This window comes from Helianthus annuus, chromosome 14, assembly GCF_002127325.2.
Source record: "Helianthus annuus cultivar XRQ/B chromosome 14, HanXRQr2.0-SUNRISE, whole genome shotgun sequence".
Classification (NCBI taxonomy): Eukaryota; Viridiplantae; Streptophyta; class Magnoliopsida; order Asterales; family Asteraceae; genus Helianthus; species Helianthus annuus.
Genome location: NC_035446.2, coordinates 74,264,149 through 74,291,174, shown reverse-complemented (window position 1 = coordinate 74,291,174; position 27,026 = coordinate 74,264,149). Strand labels below are relative to the sequence as shown.

The window sequence follows — 27,026 nt, the reverse complement described above, 5'->3', positions numbered from 1 at the left end:
CGAAACCTCAATATCATCAGTCAAATCCACTGGCTCAGTGGAAGTGGATTGAGGCCCAGCTTTCAGCAAACGACGAGAAGATCGGCGACTTGAAGACTTAGGGGCAGTAGACTTGGTAAAACCCTTAACATTGGCAACATTAGCATAACCCGTGCCCTCAAACCTTTGCTCAGAGGTTCTCACCACAACATTCTCACCCGGAACAGTTGGAGCATCTTCAAAAATAACATCGGACGTATCGTCACTCTTGATGAAGTCCAAAGCAGACATAACTGCCAAAAAACAAACAAAGAAAAATAAGTCACAAACAAAGTAAAGTAAAAAGGCATAAAAGGGGAAAATGCATACCAACGCCATTTCTCATTAACACCGGATCCCGATCGGCTTTTGCCCAAATATTACTAACCCCTAAAAGCACTAACAAATGTTCGGGAAAGGGACGAACCCTCGAAGGGCACCCCCGAATGGCTGAAAGAAAGGCATCGTTCAAATCAGACTCAGAAGGTTCCGGATCATTGAGAACAGCATCCGGACGCCTCCATATCATTTTAAAAGGAATGATAGAATCAGAAACCCAGAAAACTTGATCCTTCCAGGACCCAAGGGTTGTAACCATTGATGAAACAAGGCAAGTATCAACCTTTGTCGCTTCAAAAGTAAACCAATCGCCATTTTTGGCTAAACGAAAAAACCTCCGGAAAAGCAACAGAGATGGATCATAGCCAAGAGCACGACAGAGCACTTCAAAGTGCAAAACCCTAGCCATTCCTTTTGGATGAACTTGCCCAAAAGATACTCGGTAATACTCAAGCAAGTTTAGAACAAAAAGCGAGAAAGGGTAACGAAGATTGGACCATTGAAAATGGCGACAATACAAAGCAATCGAACCTGGAATCGGTTTGTCAATAGAAACATCACAAGAAGGGGCGGTGGGATTAAACTTTTTATCAATACCATATTCAAGGCAAAATAGGTCTACCTCCTCTTGGGTCATCCGAGAGAATGACCTCGCTAAATCCTTAAGGGCACCCATGATAGAACAAAGTAAAAGTGAAAATGGAGAAGAGAAACTAACCTGAGGAAGGAAAAACTGTGAACGATTGTAAGGAAAATGAAGAAAGTTTGCAACTGTTAAAATAAATATGAAGGTAAAGTAGGGGTATTAAAGGTAAATAAATAATCTCTACCAATCCGCCGCCTGACACATGTCAATCAAATCAACTGTCAAATCGTTTCAAATTCAAATTTCAAAAAAGTAACTGCCTCAAACCTTTCAAGCCTCCAAGCAACGAACCCTTCAAGACTTTAAAAGACATGCATAAAAGTCAGAAGTCTTTGAGTGTACTACCCCAAAAACCTCTGACTTGGGGGGCTGACGACGGGGGTAGCCCAAGGATAAACAAAATGATTAATATGCAAAGAGCTTAAAAGGTTGAAAGGTTCATCGGATGAAAAGCTGTAAAATGAGGGAATCGAGAAACAGTAACTAGTCATGTCTAACAGCTCGTCCCACCAACTCACGCTCACCAACTCACAAAGTCAGAGCAGGTCTGCACAAGCACACACTATTAACCAGGGGTCCAAAGCCTTCAACCCCAAAAGGGGAAACCCTCCATAAGCAAACAGGTCTCGCTAGTATAGTCCATACCATTTCGGGAGGTGTCTTCCACTATAAGAAGACAGCTCATAAACACTTCAAAGACATTCCGAAAAGCAGAGAGATTCCTTAATCTCTGGTCATTCAAAGAGTTCTTTGTCACTTCCAAATAACTCTTCATCAGATTCATCTCATTCATTCTATTTGCTTTCTTTTCTGGATCCGAGCCGGCCTTGGAGAAAGAACTTCAAAGCAAATAATTCAAACATACTAGTGAACCTCCTTCCACGTTTTGCAAACGTGGAGGGACCCCGCGACCTGCGTTAGGCAAAACTGAACCCTTGAGCCCTTTTGCCTGACTAGCCCAGCTACCATCCTTGGTCCCGTATTTGTTGCATCATCAGCAGCTGCAGTGGGAAATATTGAAACAACAAAGGCGCTGGAGAAATCCCTCGAGGCGAAAGTCAATGAGACCAAAGCAACAGGTTGACGGGTTTAAGCTGCCACAGCCTCGGATGAAGGCCCACAACCTGCTGAAGACCGTTTCGAGAGCATGGGTGTCGTTGGGTAATTACACAAAGGATGAGAAGGCCCACAATTCGGCTTGGATAATATATCGAAGCATGCATCGATGGGGAACTGTTAAAATGCAGAATTTGTTTGCTTACTCAGGTTCCTTTATTTGATGATAGTTTATGCCGTTATTGGGTTCATTGCCAAATCAGAACTTTTTAGAGTTGACGCGCATGAAGTTGATCATAAGCCCTCCGGGTTGTCGCGGGAGGAGTTGCAAACGTTGCGATGTTTTAATCATAAGATTAATGAAGCACATGAAGAATCATCGAGTTGTTCAATATGTTTGAATGATTTTTAAGACCTTGAGGTATGCAAAAGATTTCCAAGTTGTGAGCATGTGTTTCATAGCCATTGTATTGATCTTTGGTTGGTTCATAGAAGAACTTGTCCAATTTGTAGGACAGATTTTGATCATTTGATTCGTGCTGTTTAAAATACTTCTATATATGCATGTATCTTCATTTTCTTGTTTTGAAAATACTGAAATTCTTGAACTGTTTCTAATCTTTCAAGTCGAAATGATATGGAAATTGCAAAGTGTATGATCCATATTGTTGGTGTAAATTCATTGTATTATGAGTAGAGGGTCAAGTTATTCTACAAAGGCTTCTAATTGTAAGAAGTGTAACAAGGATTTATAGAGTGACAAGTGTGCAATAACCTAAAATTAAATCTACCCTAACCCCACCACCACCCAAAAACCTAAACCTACCCTCCCCCCCCCCCTGCGGCAAAGAAAAAAAACTACACCTCACCAAAAAAACCCCAAAAACCTAACCCCCCTCAAAAAAAAAAAAAAAAAAAAAAAAAAAAAAAAAAAAAACCTAAAAAAAACTAAACACCCACCACCACCCAAAAACCTAAACCCCCACCCCCTCGGCAAAAAAAAATAATTTTTTTTTGGGTGGGTGATTGCGGTTGGGGGGGGGGTTAGGTTTTTGGTGGTGGTGGATGTTTAAGTTTTTTTTTTTTTTTGTTTTTTGTTTTTTTGTGTAGTGGGTTTTTTTAGGTTATTGGACACTTGTCATTTTATAAATCCTTCATACACTTCTTATAATTAGGATCCTTTGTATTTGATCCTAATCCTATGAGTAGAATAATCTACTTTCGGTTATTTTTTAAATCCACAAGTAAAATACATTAATTAGATTTGGTTAATCGTCTCTTTAGTTTTCACGGTTGTAAAACACCTCAAAAAGACAAAAGCTATATTGTTAATATTTAAAAGCTAATTATATAAGAATGAGATTTATTTTCATTTATAAATAACTAGGTTTTGCCTGCCCGCGTTGCGGGGCATTAAGCCGAATATTTCTTTCTCATAGCATATACGTCTGTGTTTTAGTTACTTGTACATACTACTCATAACACGATCTCAAAAAAAAAAAATTACATTGAGTAAACAAAGTAAAACAAAATACTTTTGCTATAAAAAACTAAAACGATGGAAAAACTACCGCTTGACATGACATGACGAATAAAATTAAATCGAGCAAACCAACTAAAACAAAACACTACCATAGTTTTGTAAAAAAATATTAAAACTAATTTTATACTGGGGGCAAAATCGTAAATAAACACAAAAAAATCATGTCGAAATATAAATCAACTTAAGTTTACATCGAAACGTAAATAAAAACAAAAACGTAAAACTCAATTAAAAAGTATTTAGAAAGTTAAGAGTTTGTAAGAGTCAATATTGAAAATTAAAGAATAAAAGTAAAATAGAAAAAAAAATCACAAAAAGAAAAGAAAGAAAGAAAAAGGAATAAAAAAGAAAAAAATTTGACAACACCACTGTAGCAAAGTGGTGTTGTGATTTGATATATATAATAACTAGGTTATATACCCGTGAGCTTCACGGGTATGAGTTGTTTTATAAAAAAATTTATTTATAAAAGAATTTTATATATATGATTTCTTATAATTGGATAACCTCTTCATACTAACATTTTATTGGTTTCCGTATTTTTAAACACCACTTTAACGTCCTTTCTACCACGTGTTTTTCTTACCACGCCGCCTTGCTAACATGACTGCTACATGGTGCAGGATATACATGTGTAAATGGCAACTGAGTATTGATCTTTAGAATAAAAAAGCATGAGGGATGCCATCAGGAGGAATAATTACTTCTTAAAAACAGTTTTCGTTTCGTCAAGTGCATTATTCATTGATCAGAGTAGCTATAGGTGCAGGATATACATGTGTAAACGGCAACTGAAAAATTATCACTTTGAAAATAGACACTAACAGTATGATAATTTTACTTAAATCTAATTAGGAAATGGAAATTTAAAGTAATCATTCTTATGCTTGTTCAGTACAATGGTGTCTTTAATTTGCGATTCATCGGTTCTATAGTTTCTTAATAAATCATTTCACATTGCATATTACATACATATCTTCAGAAGAGAAGATGGGGCAGCTGCTGGAGTCTATACTTGTGTTTCAAATCTTACAAATAAAGCAAACAAATTAGTCACACCCTGTTAGCGCCTGAGTCAGCGCCACCCGAGAAATTCCCGTGTAGGAAAAATTAATTTACATTAATCAAATTATGTCGTTAAATAAAATAAAAAGACATGTTTTCAAAAGTTATATGTATAAAGAAACCATACCTATTGTTTCTATATCAATTTAATTTAGATAAGTCGCAAACTGAATCATTAAAAGAATACAATTGATAAGACCGGATATGTGTTCCAATCTTCTAAATTCAATGTATTTTTTTAATTTTAAGGATCAAAATCGAGTCAAATTAACAATTCGGGTCGGGTAAAGTTAATCACATAATAAAAATATTATATAAACTCATACACATCAAACTAATTCTTTAGTTTACATTATTTAGAAAGGAAAGAAAAAATAAAAATGTATGTGACTGATAGTGATGTAGTGCGTTAGTGCTTATATTTATAAATTAAAAAGGCCAAACCTTCCATTTTAATGGAATAAAGAAAATTGTGTCCTTGTTCTTTCTGTTATTACTCAACAATAATTTATTTTTTTATAAAACGAATTAGTAGGTTGTATGCTTAAAAACATTCTACACGAGACTTTCAACCCCATTAACCCATTTGGCGCTAGAGATAAAACATGACCCATAGAATCAACATACATGTCTATAAGTAAATGGTATCGAACCTTTTACCCTACCTGGCCCCAAACCCTTTGTGCCAACTGCTAATGGTGCTAATAAACAAACATGTTGCCTGGCCATGGTAAAATAAGGCTACGTACTAGATTATTTATTGTATATTTGAAATTTATATAAGATAACACGAACCAGTTCACTAAGGATGAAGATGCGTTCCTGTAAAATTTTAAAGAAATTAATTAATAAATTAATAGAAAAAGCACATATATTGCATCAACCATCAGATTACTTCCAACTACTTACATGAAAATAAAAATAATCATAAAGCCGTAAAATTTGGTGGTCAGTTGCGATTTAATTCAGTCAATAGATCCTTATTCACATCAAAACCGGTGCCGAAGATTCCATAAATATAGTACATTATACATTAACACATCCTTAAACATAACAAACCATGGGTCAACAAACCTGTTCTCTTGAAAATCTATTTGTTTAAAAACCACATACTAAAATCAACTGAATATAAATAAAGCCATATTAGTGATTTTGATTACAAGTCAATCTATGAAACCAGTTAAAAGCAAGAATAGTTTATCATGTAAAACTAAGAACAAATTCAACCCAACTTAATAGTTTATATGGAAGAAATGCAAGGGTTATAGACTTACAGTTCATTGATCTCTAGAATAATGATATATCGTATAAGATCACATTTAAAATTTCCAATTTAGTACCTCTTTATTACAAACTTACAAACAATTGGCATGTTCAAACTGGTTATGAACCGCGGCAACTCTACTTCTCCCACTTAATTAAGATCGAAATGTTTCATCCCCAGTCCTGCACTCTTCTTATTTATTTTCCTGTTCAAAATCAAGAAACAGTTAACCAACCTACATAATTTGTAATAAACAGTTCTAAAACATGAATTTAAATAATTTTAAAAGTATCTCTCAATAAAACCATCCAGCATGTACGTTCGAAAACCGAATTCGAACTATATTATCAAATATTTCAAATAAAACTCTAATGCATCTCATTCTCTATAATCTAAACATGATCAACTCGCTTTTGAAGAACACGGCCAGCACTACCATCATCAACAGTCAACAAACCAATAGCAATATGTTCAGGAGCAATAAACTTATACCCCATAGTTCTTGAATACTCAACCGCAACTTCAAACACCCTTTTCGTACTATTCGAAAACGACACATCCGTAGCCGAACCCGAACTATCAACAATATCACCACTTTGATTGGTCTCTCGGTAAATCTCTCGAACACCCCAGCTAAAGCTTGATACCTTCTGCCAGCTTTTCATCTTGGTCACCAACCTTATATACAGAAACACAAAAACACATTAAATATCACACTTTGATTGGTCTCTGTTCGCATCAAGCTTGATACCTAGCCTCGCTACAGTTCAAGTTTCCAACCACCAAATCGTCCAATAGAATAATATCAAAACTTAGAAGTCTATCTAGTTATGTATACATTAATAAACTATCTATAACTTCTTTTACTTTAATCTTATTGTATCAGATATATTATACCAAATTAAGAATTTTAGACCATACAAAGTGGAGATTTTTGGTGGTTGAACATTCCTCCACATGCCTAAATCTAGCCATACCTCTACAGACTCTATTCAAGATCTATTTAAAATGCCGAGACTTGTAATAGAATTCATTTACATTCAGATTATCATACACGTTCATATTTATTCCAAAGCAAAATGGGTCATCTTGGAGGATTTGTTTATTTTTTTAAACAACATGACAAATCATATTGATAGAAACTTGAACGGCTGAACTTTAAACATACTAATAATAACTTGTAATAAAATCACGCGGTTTAACTAAAGAATTAAATAACAAAACCAGTTTCACTATAAAGTGTCAACTATCAAAATAATATACACTCAAATTTATCACTTTCCATGATACTAAATCTCTTTTTGTCATTTTGTCGAACACCTAGTGTGCAAGAGAACACGTTCATCAAGCATCATATACCTTTGTGCTCTATGGAAGTGACCCAAAAGTTTTTTGTCCATTGGTGTGGATCGAAACAGGTGGGATTGACCCAAAAGTTTTTTTGTCCAATAGTTTAGATGATATAAACTATTGGTATGTCATATATGATTACAAAAATATTATCAGACACTCCCATCACATATCAAAACCCAATTCTTGTTATATAACCTATATAACATATCCTATGTCAAGAAACTAATAAACTGAAAAACTATAGAACCCAAAAACTGTAATAAAAAATGCAACTTGGGTTTTCTTCTATGGATGAAAAAGATTCAAGAAAGCAACAAAAAGGCCATCTTGAAATCAAATAACATCTCAATTTTTAGAAATGTATATACACAACACAAATCACTATCTTTTTCTTCTTTTGAAATTATATAAAAGTAACAAACTTTAGCTAACCAATTCAAGAATCAAATATCAAACACACCAGATCCACAAGTTGATTAACACAATCAACAAAGGTTCGAACAAAAAGAAACAAACCCTCATGTTTCAAGCACCAACGTGACCAGATTACGAGATTAGGGTTTTCGCTTGATGTTGATTTGGGGATACAGAAGCAAGTTTTGGGGTTTCATCCAAATCAGAGAACAAAGAGGGGGAGAATGAAAAGGGGAAATTAGGGCTCGTATCACATTACACAAACAGAAATATGTTTACCTTATAACCTGCACATCTCACCAAGTCGCGAATCCCAACCAAAACCTCATCAATCTAGTGACAACCACCGGATCTGTATGAAAACCGGTGGTTACACCTCTGCCGGAGATAATGCCGCTGCTGACAATCCTTTATTGATGACAGTTGCTCAACATTTTGGAATCCAGATAAGTTGCAAGAATAACAATGGAGAAATTTGGTGCTTCTCGTTGATGTTTACCCAGAAAGAATAGTGAAGATTAGAGAGAGAGAGATGAGTTTTGAGAGGAGAAGCTCTGATCATCTAGGGGAATGCAGACAATAAATTTTTGCAGTGTCATTCAAATTTTAAAAGTTCCACTACTTATGTCAATTGCCGCCCATTCCCTTTAGGTTTTATAAAAAAAATCAAAATTCTAACAAAATGACACATAGGATATAATTAGGGAAGGGGCTTCACAAGTTGACACCTAGGAGAGAGAAAATGAGAAGGCATGTGGTGTTGACACATTGGATTTAGAAGGTTTGATTTATTATATTAGTAAGATAGGCTAGAAATATATATTTGTTGGGGAGAGTAAATGAGACCGGGTTAACTAAATGAAATGTAGAATGTCTTTTTAAGGGGCTGTTTGTTTACCTATTAATGAAGCATTTAATGGTTCAGACCTATTAATAATTCAACACTTAATGGTTCAGACTGTTTGTTTCGCGAGTAAATCTCTGAAGGTTCAGATGTTTGCCTCTGAATTGTTAAGCATTATACTGAGTCTAAATGGTTAAGACCTCTAATCTGAATTGGTTAGATATTTACCTCTGAACGGTTAAGCATTATATCGGCTCTTAATGGTTCAGACCTCTTACTGGTTTAGGACTTAATGGTTCAGACCTCTTACTGGTTCAACACTTAATGGTTCAGACCTCTTACTGGTTCAACATGAAATAAAGGGGGGTTAAAAACTTAAGGTATATAAAATAGAATTAGACGGTAAATATTACATATCATGGGCAGAATAATCATGTTGGTACCATCAAACGTCTTTTTTAAACCGCAAACATACTACTTCGAAATACTCTTATAGATGCACCTTTTAGGATTTGAATCCTTCACCTCCTCTTGGTAGCATCAAAATGCATTTTACAATTTTCTTCTTGTGAGTCGATAAGCAAGAGAGAAAGTCAAAAGAAGTAATGGGTGGTGTGTTTTAGAGCAACTTTCAAACCATTAAATTATTCTTTAAAAAGCTATTACTTATCCATTAATTAGTTTAACTCGAGTCCTAAATTAACATATCTGGATTAGACTTAATTACACAAATGGGTTATGTGGTTTATACATAATTTCGCCTCTGGGTACTAAGTTATTTTTTAACAGGTTTAGGTTATATGGTTTCAATTTTGTAACACCTTTGGGTACTAACACCAAAATTAGTTAATTAATGACTAAAATACCCTTGCATTTTTTTAAGTTTATCAATGTAACACATTTGGGTACTAACACCTAATTTTATTTAAGTTTAAATCAATTTTACAAAATCTATTTATTTTTTTATTTTCATTATTTTATTATATCTCTTAATTAACATAAACTCTATTTATTTTTTTTATTTTCATATTTTTATTAAATTTCTTATTTAACATAAAATCTACTTGTTACACCAGTATTTTTTTAAATAGATTTTTTAAATAAAATCTACTAGTTATATAGTTTTATGTAAATTAAATTTTCATTTTCAATTTTGGATTGAAATGATTGATAATAATAAATATCTTTCATGTAAAAAAATTAAGCCTTTTTTTAACTCGTTTTTTTGTTCATTTACATTTTACTATTTTAGAAAGATATTTAATTTACATAAAATTATATAGCTAGGTATTTTAGATAAAACTATATAGCTAGGTATTTAGATAAAACTAAAAAATTTTAAGCCTTTTTTTAACTCGTTTTTTTTTTGTAAAATAGATTTTTAATTTACATAAAATTATATAGCTAGTAGATTTTACTTGTGCAACTAGTAGATTTTATGTAAATTAAATACCTTTCTAAAATAGTAAAATGTAAATGAACAAAAAACAAGTTAAAAATGGCTTAATTTTTTTTTACATGAAAGATATTTATTATTATTATTATTATTATTATTATTATTATTATTATTATTATTATTATTATCAATCATATATATCCAAAATTCAAAACGAGTAAGGTTTATATTATTTAAAACTAGTAAGAAATTTAATTTACATAAAACTATATAGTTATAGATTTTATTTAAAAAATCTATTTAAAAAAATACTGGTGTAACAAGTAGATTTTATGTTAAATAAGAAATTTAATAAAAATATGAAAATAAACAAAATAAATAGACTTTATGTTAATTAAGAGATATAATAAAAAGATGAAAATAAAAAAAAATAGATTTTGTAAAATTGATTTAAACTTAAATAAAATTAGGTGTTAGTACCCAAATGTGTTACATTGATAAACTTAAAAAAATGCAAGGGTATTTTAGTCATTAATTAACTAATTTTGGTGTTAGTACCCAATGGTGTTACAAAATTGAAACCATAGAACCTAAATCTGTTAAAATAAAAAGTTAGTACCCAAAGGCGAAATTAGGTATAAACCACAGGACCCATTTGTGTAATTAACTCTCTGGATTATTTTTCTACCTTCTTTTATTAAAAAGTTTATAGTTGACGGAAACTATGTAATTCGTATCACGAAATTAACCTTCTTACCTTGAATTTTTAACTCGATCATGGCAAAAAGAACAAGAAACTATTTTGGGTACCAGCAATAGCCCCACTTAATTGTTCCGTATTGACCCAGTTAATTGTTCTATGTTGGAGTAACTTACATACTATTCAATATATCAAGAGACAACTGATAAACTAACGGTAAACGAGTATCCTATTGTAAATCACCACTCCCGCCGCATCGTGCGGGTAAATCCCCATGACCGGTTTAAAGTACCTTAACCGAAAATTTAGATTTTAGTTATGACCCAACTGAACTGAACCTTCTCATGCACACCATTAGAATTACTAACAAGTGTTGTGTTTTCCGTTGCATCGCGAATTTGGTTTTGGTTATGGCTCAAAACCGAACCGCCCCATACATAGCTCTAAACTTACCAACCTAAGTGATATGTTTCCCGCCGCATCGCGCGGGTAAATGACTAGTATATATATATATGTATATATATATATATATATAATCTAAGCAACTAACTATCCAACAGTGTTGAGTGAAATTTTAGTTTTTAACCTGACTTTCAACACTGAAAGTATCACTTGCAGAGGGATGACTGGTGTGTTCTGTTGGAAATTTTAGTGAAAATGAGTTTTTCACTAAATATTTTGGACATCAATAATATTTATATATGTGTTGTATAAATAATTAATTATGGTTTGTGTTCAAACTATGTCCAAATAGAGCTAAGATGAATGAGATATCGAAGCTTGGAGTTGTATGTTTGGAATAAACAAAGATGAATAAAATGGATTAGTTTTGTCAACTTGTCCCACATAGGTGGGATGACAAAACTTAAAGTGGTTTATAAGGAGGAGCACTCCTTGTATATTGTTTCCTTAAAGGCAAACACTAGTGGGGATCCTAAAGGGTGTGGAGCACCCTTACTCGTGCACATATGCGCGCGTGCCGTGGGCTATAGGCCCTATGTAGTGCACTTTGAACTTCGCACACTGCCTTTGTATTTTTTTCTATGAGTGCGTGCTCAGATACATGGCGGGTCCGCTTATGGCGCACCCTTGGGTGGCATAGGCGGATGCCATGGCATGTCGATGCGGCGAGAGCTCCTTAGGCGCATGGCGCACGTCATTGGCTAGGGCGGAGAGTGTAGGTGGCACACGAGTATGGACAGCGCATGACTGGGTGGCGTCCTGGTATGCGTAGTGGCATCCGTATGGCGCACATATGGCATGTCGTGAGATCCTTGAAGCGTGGCGCGCGGACTGGCAGGCCAGTTCAAGCGTGCACGGGTTTGCATTGGTAACTAGGCGCACTGGTCAGGGTGTCGCGCGCACAGCGCAGGTTCTAGTGCAGTGTGCGCGTCTAGCATACGAGCGGCCTACGGCTCGCATAAGCGTGGATCCGACTGTATAGTGTGTAGCGCGCTTGGGTGCTGGTCACGATCAGTCAACCTAGTCTTCGTCAGTTACGAGATCGTCATGAATTGATATGACAGTTACGTTGACCACTTTAACTCCATTTTAATGCGATTAAAACCTTTTTATGGTCTTGTAGTTACAAGATTAATTATCTTGGTTAATTCAGTATTAACTACAAGATTAAATGGGTTTTAATGATCTGTAGACTACATTGTGTATAAATATTGGAACACGGTTCATTCTGAGATAGATTGGATAGAAATATTATACACACATGAAGGTTGTCTTTGTTGGATAAAATTTAGAGAAATGTATTCTCTAAATTATTCTTTTACACTTCTAAATATTTCCTATTTTATGAACACCATCATACCCGACGTCATCTCGGGGGCGAGTGTCATCTCCGGCAGTACAACTACTGCTTCGGTTGTTGTACCTTGGGAGACAGAACCGTCTGAGAGGAGGCGCGGAATCTGTTTTAAGGAAAGCATGTTGAACACGTGCCTCAACCAAAAACGTCAACGATTTTGCTTGTCTTGCAACGGAGTTTTGATCTGGAATGTGCGGTTGAAGTTTCCAAAGTCGCTTGCTTGAATCAAGATTGGTACAATTACATTGTATTTTATTTCCGTTTATTTAGTATTGTAACCGGTATTTTACTAGTCTAACTTCCCACAAATAACGAGAGTCTCGTTATTATTTATTTATTAATACTTTTAATAAAAAGTGAACCTAGTTCCTACAATCTTAAAACAGACTTTCGTGAAGATTGTTGCTACAATCTTAAATCCCTTCTCTACGAGGATTTAGGTTAACGAAAGTTAAAATATCTAATGAGATTTTTGTTAAAATCTTGAAAATATTTTTTGGGAAATATTTATTTAGTACAAATGAGTCGGATTAATTTTGATGATTGGAGTACAATCTTTAATCCGAATACCTTGTTACAAAACTATCTTTTTGATTCAAGTTTTGGAGTTTCATGGCTTGTGTTTGTGTTTTGATAAACCGAACCATATACAAAATAAAATGTATTTCAATATGTTTTGAAATACTAAATTTTCTAATGAGCGTATTCGAAAAATTTATTTTGTAACCCCTTTCAAATTAAATGTTTGTAACGTTTAATTTATTTATTATAAACTTTTAGTAACCATAATTGAGAGATTAATGTTGGTTTTTAAAAGTCTTGAAATAAATTTATTTTCTAATGAGTTTTTTAGAAAGTAATAATTTTATAAAATAACTAGTTTTAATATCTTCTAACGAGCGTGTTAGAAACGTTGTTGAAAGAATAACAACATTAAAACTTTTTATATCTCTAACGAGCGTGTTAGAATTGTATAGAATGGTAAGTTTTAATATCATCTTTTATATCTAATGAGCGTGTTAGAGACGATGATTGTGTAAAACTAACTTGTTAAAAGACGATTAGATTTTCTAACGAGCGTGCTAGAAAATATACGTCTAGATTTTCTAACGAGCATGTTAGAAAATATTATTATTTCAAATAATTACCGACGAACGTGTTGGAGACAATTATTTTGGATAATAAACCTTGTAACGGTTTCGTCTAAACTGTTAAATTTCTAACGAGCGAGCTAGAAACGGATTTTTTTCCACATACGTTTAAACGAATTTTATTTGTTTATTTTTAATGAGTGTATTAGAAATGGTTTATATTTTTTTATAAACTTCGAAACAAATTTTGTAATCGATTACTTCTAACGAGCGTGTTAGAAACGATTTAAAGAGTTTGATAGTTGTTTATTTTCTAACGAGCGTGTTAGAAACGATTTAACGACTTTGTCAATTGTTTATTTCTAACAAGCGGGTTAGAACCGGGTTAACTATGATAAACTATTTAAAATGATTTGTAATCGTTTTATATATTTTCTAACGAGAGTGTTAGAAAAGATTTGTGTTCATTTCTAACGAGCGTGTTAGAAAACGTTCATTTAAACCAAAAGTGAATAATTGTATTCGTTTTATTTTTAACGAGCGCGTTAGAACCGATTTACTTTATAAAAACCAAATATTTTGAATGTTTGTTCAACATTAAATTCTAATTAGCATATTAGAATTGGTTATCATACAAACCACTCTTTTTAACGATTGACAATCGTTATTATCTAACAGCGGTTAGAAATGGTTCGAATATGATAACCATTTATTAAAACGATCTGTATTCGTTTTATTTTCAAACGAGCGAGTTTGAAATTGTTTTATTTATTAAACTATTATAAGGTTTATTGTCTTGATTTGTAATCAAAACATAAATATATAGTTTAATATTAAAACACTTGCAAAAACGAGAAATGTTTTAAACGAATAAAACATGTCTTTGCGAAGTACAAGTGATTCGTTACTTCCACGAGAAGTATAACGTCTTGAACCATATAATAGTCTTGGAAAGACTGTTTTGTGAAAAACAACTCGATGTTGTTATAAACATAATAAGTTGCTTAACTACTTGCGAGTAGTTAATTGTAAACAACTTTATACTTTGGACAACTTGTGATTTTTCAACTTTAGAGTTCCAAGATGAGGGAGTACCTCAAAACATGACACCGAACGAAATAATTGCGTTTATTTCGGTAAAAAGTGTTGAAGCTAATAACACTTTGACTTTTGATGTTTAGATATCATTGGTTTACCTGTTATTTTGGACTACTAATAAGTTGTCAAAAGGATACACATTTTGATACAAAGTGTAAAAAAGTAATTGACACAAACACAACGAGCGGGTTGTGATCATGACTTATGTAATAAGTCACAAATCAAACATCAAATGCATAACGGCGTCGTAAGAAACGTGGTGTATGGTTTGAGATGGAATACACGAAAACGAGACATGTCGTCTAATGCTGAGAGCATCAACATGGAAATGCACATGTAAGTTTTCAAAGAATATAACATATGAAAGAAATATATGTTATTATTGTAAATGTTTTAATAAATTTAGAAAATTTATTGATGGAAATTTACAATAGTGATGGACTTGTAGATGCTTCTACCACCATCAATGTTGTTTAAACTATGTGGAGGCTTGGTCCTCAATTTGGGAGAGTATCCCAATACATGGTATTAATGAAACAACAACGTAAATGTATATATCACTATAGGCATACGTGAATGCTTTGTTGTTGAGAGTCAATCTAATTGGCTATATCTCAAGACTCAAGTGATTTTATACAAAGATTTTTCATCAAAGTGACTTGGATTAAGACTTATGTTTAAGTCTGTAGGAAGTCAATGATGAAGCCTTGGAGATAAAAGGCAAACGAGTTATGATCCTAATGGATGAAGTTAACTATGGTTTTGAGGCCTTCCTAAAACCGATGGTATTGGAATGGTGAAATAAAATTTCATTATTGTGTCTAAACTAAGAAACAAATGTTCGGAAGAGATAGTGCGTTATCTCTTAAGGCTGTGAAGAATCAGAATGATGCATCTTCTGTTCACATGCTAGAGTATTGTGGTCTAAAGCATGCTAGACTAATACTTGTTAATTTATATGCTCGACGGAGATTAAATTAACTTTAAACATTCAAAATATGTGACGACACAAGAACGAATTGTGCCAAACAAAACTATAAATATAACTTCATTAAAATGCAAGCAATGTGGGGGGAGGAGGCCATTTAAGAAACAAACCCTTTAGGGTATGTGGAAATGGTATTTGAGAAGTTTTCTCAAACTCGAAATGAAAGGGAGAACCTTTCATCACCCCATTTGGAGGTTATCCAATTACACTTAAATGTGGGGGTGACTTGCATTTGAATGTGGAAATGGTAGTTGAGAAGTTTTCTCAAACTCGAAATGAAAGAGAGAACCTTTCATCGCCCCATTTGGATGTTATCCAATTACACTTAAATGTGGGGGTGACTTGCATATATTGCAAATGCATGACCAAATGGAGTACACAATGGTTATATGGAGTTAATCGAGTAGATTGGACTCGAATGCCAATTGGTTAGATTCAATCTAGTAAGATGTCAGTCATGACACACCAAAGGCATGGTGAAAACGTGTCTAGCCATGAATTGAGTTTCATGTCATTCTAAAGACAAGGTACATAACTGGATCCAGGTTGAGATCAAGAGTTATTAGTCTTATGAATCGACTAAAAGGCAAAAGTGACTAGCGACTCAAGAACATGTTAGAACAACTGATCTAAACTGAAAATTATTGTTGTTGACTTAGCGAAGTCAACAAGTAATTTTGGATCCAACAACCAGTGGGTTGATAAGAGATCAAGTTGTGGAATGAGACTAAAGCCCATGGAAAAAGGGACATGAGGGAAACCTAACCTAGTTGACTGGAGATCCCAAGATCTAGGTTCAATAGGCCAACTTAATCATGAACCGAAGGGTAGTCACTGTGGGGGCGTAGCTAATATATACGTTTATATATAAGCTAGTTTATATGTTTCATATATCCCCCTAAAACTATAAAAGGGTGTTTAAATACGTCCTAGTCCATTCCTATAATACTCAGTGACAGTCTTGTGAGGCTAAGCATAATATATGGCTAATTGATTTGTGGAAATCATAGAAAGCCATAATGCTTTTAATGATTCAAAGGAATCACCTATGTGAGAGAGAAGTATGGTCGCTTCGAATGGTATTGTGGGGTGCGCAATCCTAGAGCTCTCGCATAACCAGGCAAGTGTTCCAGGACCTTAATAGGACACGATAGTGAGGGGATGGCCCGGATAGGGAAAGTATTGTGTGAATGTATATTGTCGCTTACACAAATGGGGGGTTGTTCAAGGACATCACGTCTACAAAACCCTAGTAGGCTAAGTATGCTTCACAAATGAAGGTTCAAAGGCAAAACCTACCTATCCTGCAATACTCGACTGTCGAGGTTTCATCGGGGAATTTTGTGTGTTTAATCGATCTCCATTCATGTGGGGGATTGTTGGAAATTTTAGTGAAAATGAGTTTTTCACTAAATATTTTGGATATCAATAATATTTATATATGTGTTGTATAAATAATTATTTATGGTTTGTGTTCAAACTATGTCCAAATAGAGCTAAGATGAATGAGATATCGAAGTTTGAAGTTGTATGTTTGGAACAAACAAAGATGAATAAAATGGATTAGTTTTGTCAACTTGTCCCACATAGGTGGGATGACAAAACTTAAAGTGGTTTATAAGGAGGAGCACTCCTTGTATATTGTTTCCTTAAAGGTAAACTGTCACACCCCGACCACGTAAAACAACAAAACGTGGCGGAATCGTCGGGGAGTGTTGTAACAGAATCATTGTTTCATAACACATGGAAAATTGAAATTTTGTTTTATTGATTAACTGAATTACAATGTCTTAACAACACAAAAAAATAACATAATTAACTAGTCTTGCAACTTTTATTATCACTAAGGCCTAAGTCCGCCTATGGGTATCTTGATCAATCCTATGCATCATCTCCTGAAACACATGTGAAAATAGGTACGTCAGCATAAAAATGACGGCGAGTACATAGGTTTTATTGATTTAGGATTCATGACTTATAAGTTTAGAAAAAATTGTTTAACAAAAATCAGTCATGATCCTTGAAAAAAAAATGTTTTGTTTTATAAATCATTTGAAAAGCGATGATAGATATGTAAGATTAAATGAATAATGTAAGGTTAAATGAATAACAAAGTAAAATAAGTTTATATAAAACAAATTGTTTTATAAAACAATGTTTTGTGAAAAATATGTTATTTGTGTAAAATGTATAAGTCCAAATTGAATGATTTAAATAACGTTACGACATGTAATATAATACAAGCACTTATATATAGGAAGTACCAGCGGCGTATCCACCATGCTTGTATCACATTACACACGTCTCGTTACTTAAATCACTTACCCAAACAAACCACCAATGTAAATTGCCCATGTCTAAACCATTTGTCAAATGTCTTTGTCAGATTGTTTATGTCAAAATGTTGTTAAATGTGTATATCAATATCAAAATGTCTATGTCAAATATCAATCATGTAATGTGTAAACAAAATGTCATGTATGGTTAGTGACTTATGTATCAACTAAACCATAGGTAAAAATGCACAAAACAATGTATTGAAGTAAAACGTGGTTTAAATCAACGTTATGTTATGTGGAAATGCATGCTATACTGAATACAAACATTTATGCGGTATTGTTAAAATGCATACGTCCAAGCCTTGTGACTGTGGTGATAAACCCTTAAACAAAATTAAAGGTCTATCTGTGTTATGTTTTAATCTAATTCGGTCATTCCTTCCATCCAAACATACCTAGGATGTCAGGAACGGGAGTTGTCAATTCCTATGGTACCATTACCTACTAACGAGCGGCGTGATCAAAGTTAATGAATGTATATGGTCCCACTTAAACAAACCAAATGTCATACCCAAAATGTAAGCATGTGATGAAATGAAAATGTACTAAGCATGATGAACATACATAGCATGTGATGTAAAACGAATGCACTAAGTATGATGAACATACATAGCATGAAAAGGTAATGTAAAACAATGTACTAAGTATGATGAACATACATAGCATAAAATGTCATGTAAAACGATGTACTAAGTATGCACACAATGGACATATATAGCAAAACCATAATGAAATCATGTACTAATAGTGTACTAATGAACATATCAAGTATATGATATGAAAACATGGAAAGTATGAAAGTAACAAGTAGGCACATGTGTTTCACCCCAAAATGTTTGGAAAACAGTAAAAGAGGGGACTATGTACTCACTTGAGGGTGCTTAGAAGTCTTGAACAACAACCAAGCAAAGCTAGAGGGATCACGGAATCAAACGGCACCCTATATAGATAATTACATAAATAACCGGAACTAAATCGGGAGATCGGATAGTATGGGGTTTCGTAAACCAAATGAGTATTGGAACTCATATGAGATGGTTTAACAAAGCCTGCATACTAAAATGAAACCTAACCTAAGTTACATATGCTTAAAATGAATTTATGCGTAAAAAGGGTATTTTGGTAATTTCCTAAGGCATAAGAACTACTTATCATATAACTACTTAAACGACGTGACCATAAGGAATAACCTCGGAAGGTTATTCCCTATACAACTATGGTCACCTAAAGTGTTTGGTCGGATCCTAAAGATCGACCGAATGGGTCTGGTTCGAAAGTATAAGCGATTGATTAGATCGCTTACCTTTACGACCCTAAACAAGCACAAATCTAAGAGTGACGAGCTAAACATGCTAGAACATGTTTAGTTAAGTCAGAAAACAGGTTTGGTATTAAAACAAACGGTTTTAATACCCAAGAGTAGTTTGGTTACAAAATACGCGAGAAAACACATTTTGGCCGAAACTACGACTCGTCACTAAGCCTAGATAACGCGGTAATCAGTAGGTATAGTCACTAGGGACTATAACCATCGTGATTACGCTCACGTTATGAAGTTCAAACGAACTTCGCGTTGACCATAAACTGGTCAATGCAGAAAGTCAAACACAGTTTGACTTTAACGCTAAAACGAACGAAAAACGCGAAAGGATACTTACAGAAGGTCTCCGCAAGATTGATTTCCAAGTATTTCTCAGGTATGAAGTGCTAACCACTCCAACTTAGAGAAAATCTTAGAAATCAAGTGAGGAATGAATGAAATGGGTTGGGTTTATATAGGCATGGCACAACCGTTAGGATCGTTCATCGCGAAACGTGCTTCGATATCGGTCGTACACATGGGCCCGTTGTTTTGGGAAACCTTGGGCACCCATAGATTCACCCCATGGTTTGAAAATACCATTTGCAAGGGGTTTTGGGGTGATTAACGGCTATAAACAGCTGTTTGCAACAATTCTGCAGATCTGGGGGGCTCTTGCGCCCGCGTAAGGTTTACCCATACCTTATGCGCCCCACCTGGGGGTCTGATCAGCAAACTTCCTTGAAAAATGACAGTTTCAGTCCCGTTAAGCCAACCTTAAGGCCCTAAAATGATGCTTAAACATTGTGGACATGAAATATGCTCAAAATATGCCAGATGTCGGTTCGTTTGGTCGTACGATCGCGATGTTTGCTTAATTACGACGGAATGCACATAAGCGCGAAAGACGATCCAAATTGTGCGACGAATGGATTTTTCTCATGCCAAAAACTAAAACAAAATATTTTAGTGCTTACATAAATTTTTGGATGTCCGGAAGTATTCAGAACGTAAGTTATGCGCGAAAATGCAAACTTATGCACTTTTTGACGCTTTTAGTCCCTGAATGAGCATAAAGTGTATTTTAGCACACCGAACCCCTCAAAGCCTATTTCTAAGCTATGTAAAGGATATTTAGGGTGTGTTTAACTTATGGTCATGTTCCGGAATGTTCGTTACAGTTCAAATTTACATACTTTCGCAGTTTGTCGAATTTAGTCCCTACAAGCGAATAAACTTGATTTCGGCATACCACACCTTCCAAAACTTATTTCTAACTTATGTGAAGGTTATTTAAGGTATGTTAAGCCTATGTCACTATTCTGGAGTATTTGTTGCATTAAACTGGTTATATTTACGCATCAGTGCGCGTATAACCCTCCAGAAAGCGATTTAAAGTCCGAAATCGAACAAGAGTTGATATGTGCAAATGATACATGTGTTTATACAAATCCCAAGTATGAAAGACAATATTTCATTGGTTTGGTATTTGTTTAATGTTTGAAGTGACACAGGTGTAACAGTCTCCCCTACTTTAGGAAATTTCGTCCTGAAATTTATTTAGAGGAAACCTGTGAGAGCTTGAAACATGAAGTTGAAAAGATCGAACAACACTGGTTAGAGTCCTGAACTTCTAGTAACTTTAAATAACATCATGCTTGCAAAGTGAGAGAGACACTTATATACAAGTATATAAAGCGTTATTGGTGCGTCCACCGTACCTCTATTACATTGTTCACATTTTGTTATGGTTGCCACTATCGGTTCTTACACATAGTAAATTTTACCGGGTGTCCGTGCACTGAATTTCATAATTATGTACGCGTCCATAATTATGTAATTCCTTGCATAGTCTGCACAGTGCATCTTAAAACGTGTAGGGGAAGAAAACAATGAACGAGCCTGTGATGATTGTGACTAGGCCACCATAGGGTCCTTTTAATTGAGTCAATAAATGATCTCTAGACCGCCAAAGAGTCTTTTCAGCTTATATCATCACATGTCATTCTCAACCAGATTTTGAATCAATCCTTTGACTAGACCACTCAAAGCGTCTCTTTTTGAATCATTGAATGGTACTATATAATCCAAGGGTCTTGACTATCACGTAGAAGCCCCATAAGGATTTAAGGTAGTACCTTTTTGAATATCCTACTACGAATCCCTCATATGAAGATATGAAAGGTTCTATGAGGATTTGAATAACGAATATCCAGAGTATACAAAAACACAAAATGCATAAAAGAAAACACAAAATGCATAAACACATAGTCACGTAATTGTTTAACATGATTTTAAATTTGTTATCTTTGGACACAGATATTTAAAGCACACCAGAAATCCAATCCGTGGATTTTATTTGGTACCTTTATACATTATCAAGAATCTAACTATGAAGATAGAAAGATCTTAAAGAGAAAATTAGATTTTGATTTTAAGGAACCGAAATGTTCGAATTAAGGTACACAAGGAATCCAATTAAGGACTCTGATTTGAATGATAATCATCCATAAGGGTCTAATCGTGAAGATAAAAAGATCCCATATGGATTTTAGAAGTTGAAGATGTTTTGAAACCTTGCACTAGATGTGCTTAAGTCAAAACATGAAGTAAAAATGCTTATGAAGTTGAGATGCTAGATATGTCAAGGCGACATATGAAACAGAATTTGAAGGTTAAGTCAATGTATGAAGAAAATATTTTTGAAAACTATGCATGGGGTTCTAAAAAATGAGTTCAATGTTTTTTTTGAAACCTTATATATAATATTTTTGAAATCATAAAGTAGGTGTATTAGGCAGGTATATAAAAAAATGTTTTAAAATCATGCGAGATGAATTTTTGAAATTATGTATAAGGTTTTTGAAAACATGAATGATGCTTTTGAAATCATGCACTTGATAAAAATATACTGTGTTAATATTGTCTTCAGACTATATGAAACATTTTGAAATCATGATGGTTGTTTTTGAAAACATAGATGATGTTTTTGAAATCATGCATTTGATATAAAATGTTTTCGAACTATATATAAAATGTTTTTGAAATCATGAAGGTTGTTTTGAAAACTTATGTTATGCATGTTGAAAAAAATCAGAATGTAATGGGTATGAGATTTGAAAATATCCTTAGTTATCTAACCAAGGATTTTAAGGCACAGATGTGCAAAAGCACGATTACTCAAAATTTCGTTTTATTTCTTGTACTTCGTCTCCTAGAATGAAACAAGTACTTAAAATTTTCGAGGAAATTATGAGCGATCACTTGAAAGGGAGAATCACAAGAGTAGTTTGTAAAGGGCATAGTTCCTTGATGTAGGTATCATAGGGAAATGCCATACACACATGTAACTACATTTGTATATCAGAGTTGCAAACAACGACTTTTATTTATGAACAAAACAGATTGTTTCACAATACAAGAAAACAGAAGAAACAAAGGCATAAGACAGCAACATCTTTTGCTCAGCCAAATGCTCATCCAAGGGTTGGATTTGCATTGACAATCTTCGGGCAATCCCTTCGGAAATGGCCCATTTCGCCACATTTGTAGCAAGAACAAGCTTGTGTAGGATTGTTGCCAGCTTGATTTGGTGTTGCTGCAGCTGGGCAAACTCTTGCTGTATGGCCAATGAGTCCACAAATTAGGCAATTGCGGCACTTCATACTGGCATGGTGATGAAGGATACATCGGTTGCACAAGGGTGTAGCTCCGTTGTAGGGCTTCTTAGCTAGTGGTGTCGCCACTTGGCTAGGTCCCGTTTGATTTGATGCAATTGCAGCGGGTTTCCTTGAAGCCCTACGCTTCTTTGATTTTGGTGCAGGCTTGACTTCTACTTTCTTCAGTGACTCTTGAGTGGCTCCATTTTTGAGACGAGACATGGCGATACCCAAATCCACAGACTTCAGGATTACCTCGCCTACTTACTGGGCAAATTTGGCTGTTTGCTCGGACATTTGACCGTTGCTGAGATAGAGAGACATTCTAGAAGAAAATGAAAGACATAGGAAGGAACAAGTGAAAGGTTATCGGATAATCAAAACAGAATGGCAACGCATAAAAATTGCGATCATTTGTTTATTACCTAAGGCAAACAAATGAGATGGTGACAAATCAAAGCAAACGGGTCATAATAATGCATCGCTGAAGACATGCTTGTCTATAAGTGAACACTCACCCCAAGAGTTCCCAGGTAAGAGTGACTGGTCCGATACTGCGGATTTGTACGAACACTCTAGCCTTAGACAGAAAACCCAGAGTACAGGCATTTACCCTTCCAGTTTGCACGTGTTCACATTATAAGACCCAAACTTTGACGAGATTTTGAAAACTTAGAGGGTTCAAAACCTTATAACGAAGGGTTCAAAACCTAGTAATCAATCATCCTAGAACAGATGATTAGTTTTCAAAGCGGATTTGAAATTTATGTTCTTGTTGTGGTTGTCGCCTAAGGATAGGTGACGGTATTGTTTTATGACTAAACGCAAGTAAACTCACGTTAGGGTCCTAGGAAGGTTATAGACTAGGTCAAAGCATTACTAATAACCTAATTCCCTATAACCATGAGCTCTGATACCAACTTTTCTGTCACACCCCAACCACGTAAAACAACAAAACGTGGCGGAATCGTCGGGGAGTGTTGTAACAGAATCATTGTTTCATAACACATGGAAAATTGAAATTTTGTTTTATTGATTAACTGAATTACAATGTCTTAACAACAAAAAAAAAATAACAAAATTAACTAGTCTTGCATCTTTTATTATCACTAAGGCCCAAGTCCGCCTATGTGTATCTTGATCAATCCTATGCATCATCTCCTGAAACACATGTGAAAATAGGTACGTCAGCATAAAAATGCCGGCGAGTACATAGGTTTTATTGATTTAGGATTCATGACTTATATGTTTAGAAAAAAGTTGTTTAACAAAAATCAGTCATGATCCTTGAAAAAAAATGTTTTGTTTTATAAATCATTTGAAAAGCGATGATAGATATGTAAGATTAAATAAATAATGTAAGGTTAAATGAATAACAAAGTAAAATAAGTTTGTATAAAACAAATTGTTTTCTAAAACAACGTTTTGTGAAAAATATGTTATTTGTGTAAAATGTATAAGTCCAAATTGAATGATTTAAATAACGTTACGACATGTAATATAATACAAGCACTTATATATAGGAAGTACCACCGGCGTATCCACCATGCTTGTATCACATTACACACGTCTCGTTACTTAAATCACTTACCCAAACAAACCACGAATATAAATTGCCCATGTCTAAACCATTTGTCAAATGTCTTTGTCAAAATGTTTATGTCAAAATGTTGTCAAATGTGTATATCAATATCAAAATGTCTATGTCAAATATCAATCATGTAATGTGTAAACAAAATGACATGTATGGTTAGTGAAATATGTATCAACTAAACCATAGGTAAAAATGCACAAAACAATGTATTGAAGTAAAACGTGGTTTAAATCAACGTTATGTTTTGTGGAAATGCATGCTATACTGAATACAAACATTTATGCGGTATTGTTAAAATGCATACATCCAAGCCTTATGACTGTGGTGATAAACCAATAACAAATTAAAGGTCTATTTGTGTTATGTTTTAATCGAATTCGGTCATTCCTTCCATCCAAACATACCTAGGATGTCAGGAACGGGAGTTGTCAATTCCTATGGTACCATTACCTACTAACGAGCGGCGTGATCAAAGTTAATGAATGTATATGGTCCCACTTAAACAAACCAAACGTCATACCTAAAATGTAAGCATGTGATGAAATGAAAATGTACTAAGCATGATGAACATACATAGCATGTGATGTAAAACGAATGCACTAACTATGATGAACATACATAGCATGAAAAGGTAATGTAAAACAATGTACTAAGTATGATGAACATACATAGCATAAAATGTCATGTAAAACGATGTACTAAGTATGCACACAATGGACATACATAGCAAAAACATAATGAAATCATGTACTAATAGTGTACTAATGAACATAGCAAGTATATGCTTTGAAAACATGGAAAGCATGAAAGTAACAAGTAGGCACATGTGTTTCACCCCAAAGTGTCTGGAAAACAGTAAAAGAGGGGACTATGTACTCACATGAGGGTGCTTAGAAGTCTTGAACAACAACCAAGCAAACCTAGAGGGATCACGGAATCAAACGGCACCCTATATAGATAACTACATAAATAACCGGACCTAAATCAGGAGATCGGATAGTATGGGGTTTCGTAAACCAAATGAGTATTGGAACTCATATGATATGGTTTAACAAATCCTACATACTAAAATGGGACCTAACCTAAGTGCTTACGACCCATTATAACCCGTTTAGGTAGCTTATGCCACTTTAACGCATCGTTCGCGTAAAACGCGTTCAGACCACCTAATTAGTCCTATGATAAGAAGAATATGCCTTAACATGTCTAATATTGTTGCCTAATCAGTTTAGATGTCAAAATTTAGGTTACATATGCTTAAAATGAATTTATGCGTAAAAAGGGTATTTTGGTAATTTTCCTAAGGCATAAGAACTACTTATCATACAACTACTTAAACGACGTGACCATAAGGTATAACCTCGGAAGGTTATTCCCTATACAACTATGGTCACCTAAAGTGTTTGATCGGATCCTAAAGATCGACCGAATGGGTCTGGTTCGAAAGTATAAGCGATTAATTAGATCGCTTACCTTTACGACCCTAAACAAGCACAAATCTAAGAGTGACGAGCTAAACATGCTAGAACATGTTTAGTTAAGTTAGAAAACAGGTTTGGTATTAAAACAAACGGTTTTAATACCCAAGAGTAGTTTGGTTACAAAATACGCGAGAAAACGCATTTTGGCCGAAACTACGACTCGTCACTAAGCCTAGATAACGTGGTAATCAGTAGGTATAGTCACTAGGGACTATAACCATCGTGATTACGCTCACGTTATGAAGTTCAAACGAACTTCGCGTTGAACATAAACTGGTCAATGCAGAAAGTCAAACACAGTTTGACTTTAACGCTAAAACGAACGAAAAACGCGAAAGGATACTTACAGAAGGTCCCCGCAAGATTGATTTCCAAGTATTTCTCAGGTATGAAGTGCTAACCACTCCAACTTAGAGAAAATCTTAGAAATCAAGTGAGGAATGAATGAAATGGGTTTATATAGGCATGGCACAACCATTAGGATCGTTTATCGCGAAACGTGCTTCGTTCTCGGCCGTACACATGGGCCCATTGTTTTGGGAAACCTTGGGCACCCATAGATTCACCCCATGGTTTGAAAATACCATTTGCAAGGGGTTTTTGGGTGATTATCAGCTGAAAACAGCTGTTTGCAACAATTCTGCAGATCTGGGGGGCTCTCGCGCCCGCGTAAGGTTTACCCATACCTTACGCGCCCCGCCTGGGGGTCTGATCAGCAAACTTCCTTGAAAAATGACAGTTTCAGTCCCTGTTATGCAATAAGCTCATTTCCGACACGTTTAAGGCCCGTTAAGCCAACCTTAAGGCCCTAAAATGATGCTTAAACATTTTGGACATGAAACATGCTCAAAAATAAGCCGGATGTCGGTTCGTTTGGTCGTACGATCGCGATGTTTGCTTAATTACGACGGAATGCGCATAAGCGCGAAAGACGATCCAAATTGTGCGACGAATGGATTTTTCTCATGCCAAACACTAAAACAAAATATTTTAGTGCTTACATAAATTTTTGGATGTCC

At 34.6% G+C, this 27,026-nt stretch overlaps 1 long non-coding RNA gene across 2 annotated transcripts; it reads right to left on the bottom strand.

Moving 5' to 3' along the window:
* Positions 1 to 5,233: 5,233 nt before the first annotated feature.
* On the bottom strand, positions 5,234 to 8,298 carry LOC110884363. Of its 2 annotated transcripts, XR_002561090.1 has the most exons (4): positions 7,978 to 8,298; positions 6,424 to 6,609; positions 6,027 to 6,136; positions 5,234 to 5,489 (listed from the first exon to the last, which is right to left on the bottom strand). It is a non-coding gene; the product is annotated as an uncharacterized LOC110884363 (long non-coding RNA). The 2 variants fall into 2 exon arrangements; XR_002561089.2 differs by lacking the exon at positions 5,234 to 5,489 and having other exon boundaries at positions 5,848 to 6,136; positions 7,978 to 8,296.
* Positions 8,299 to 27,026: the final 18,728 nt, after the last annotated feature.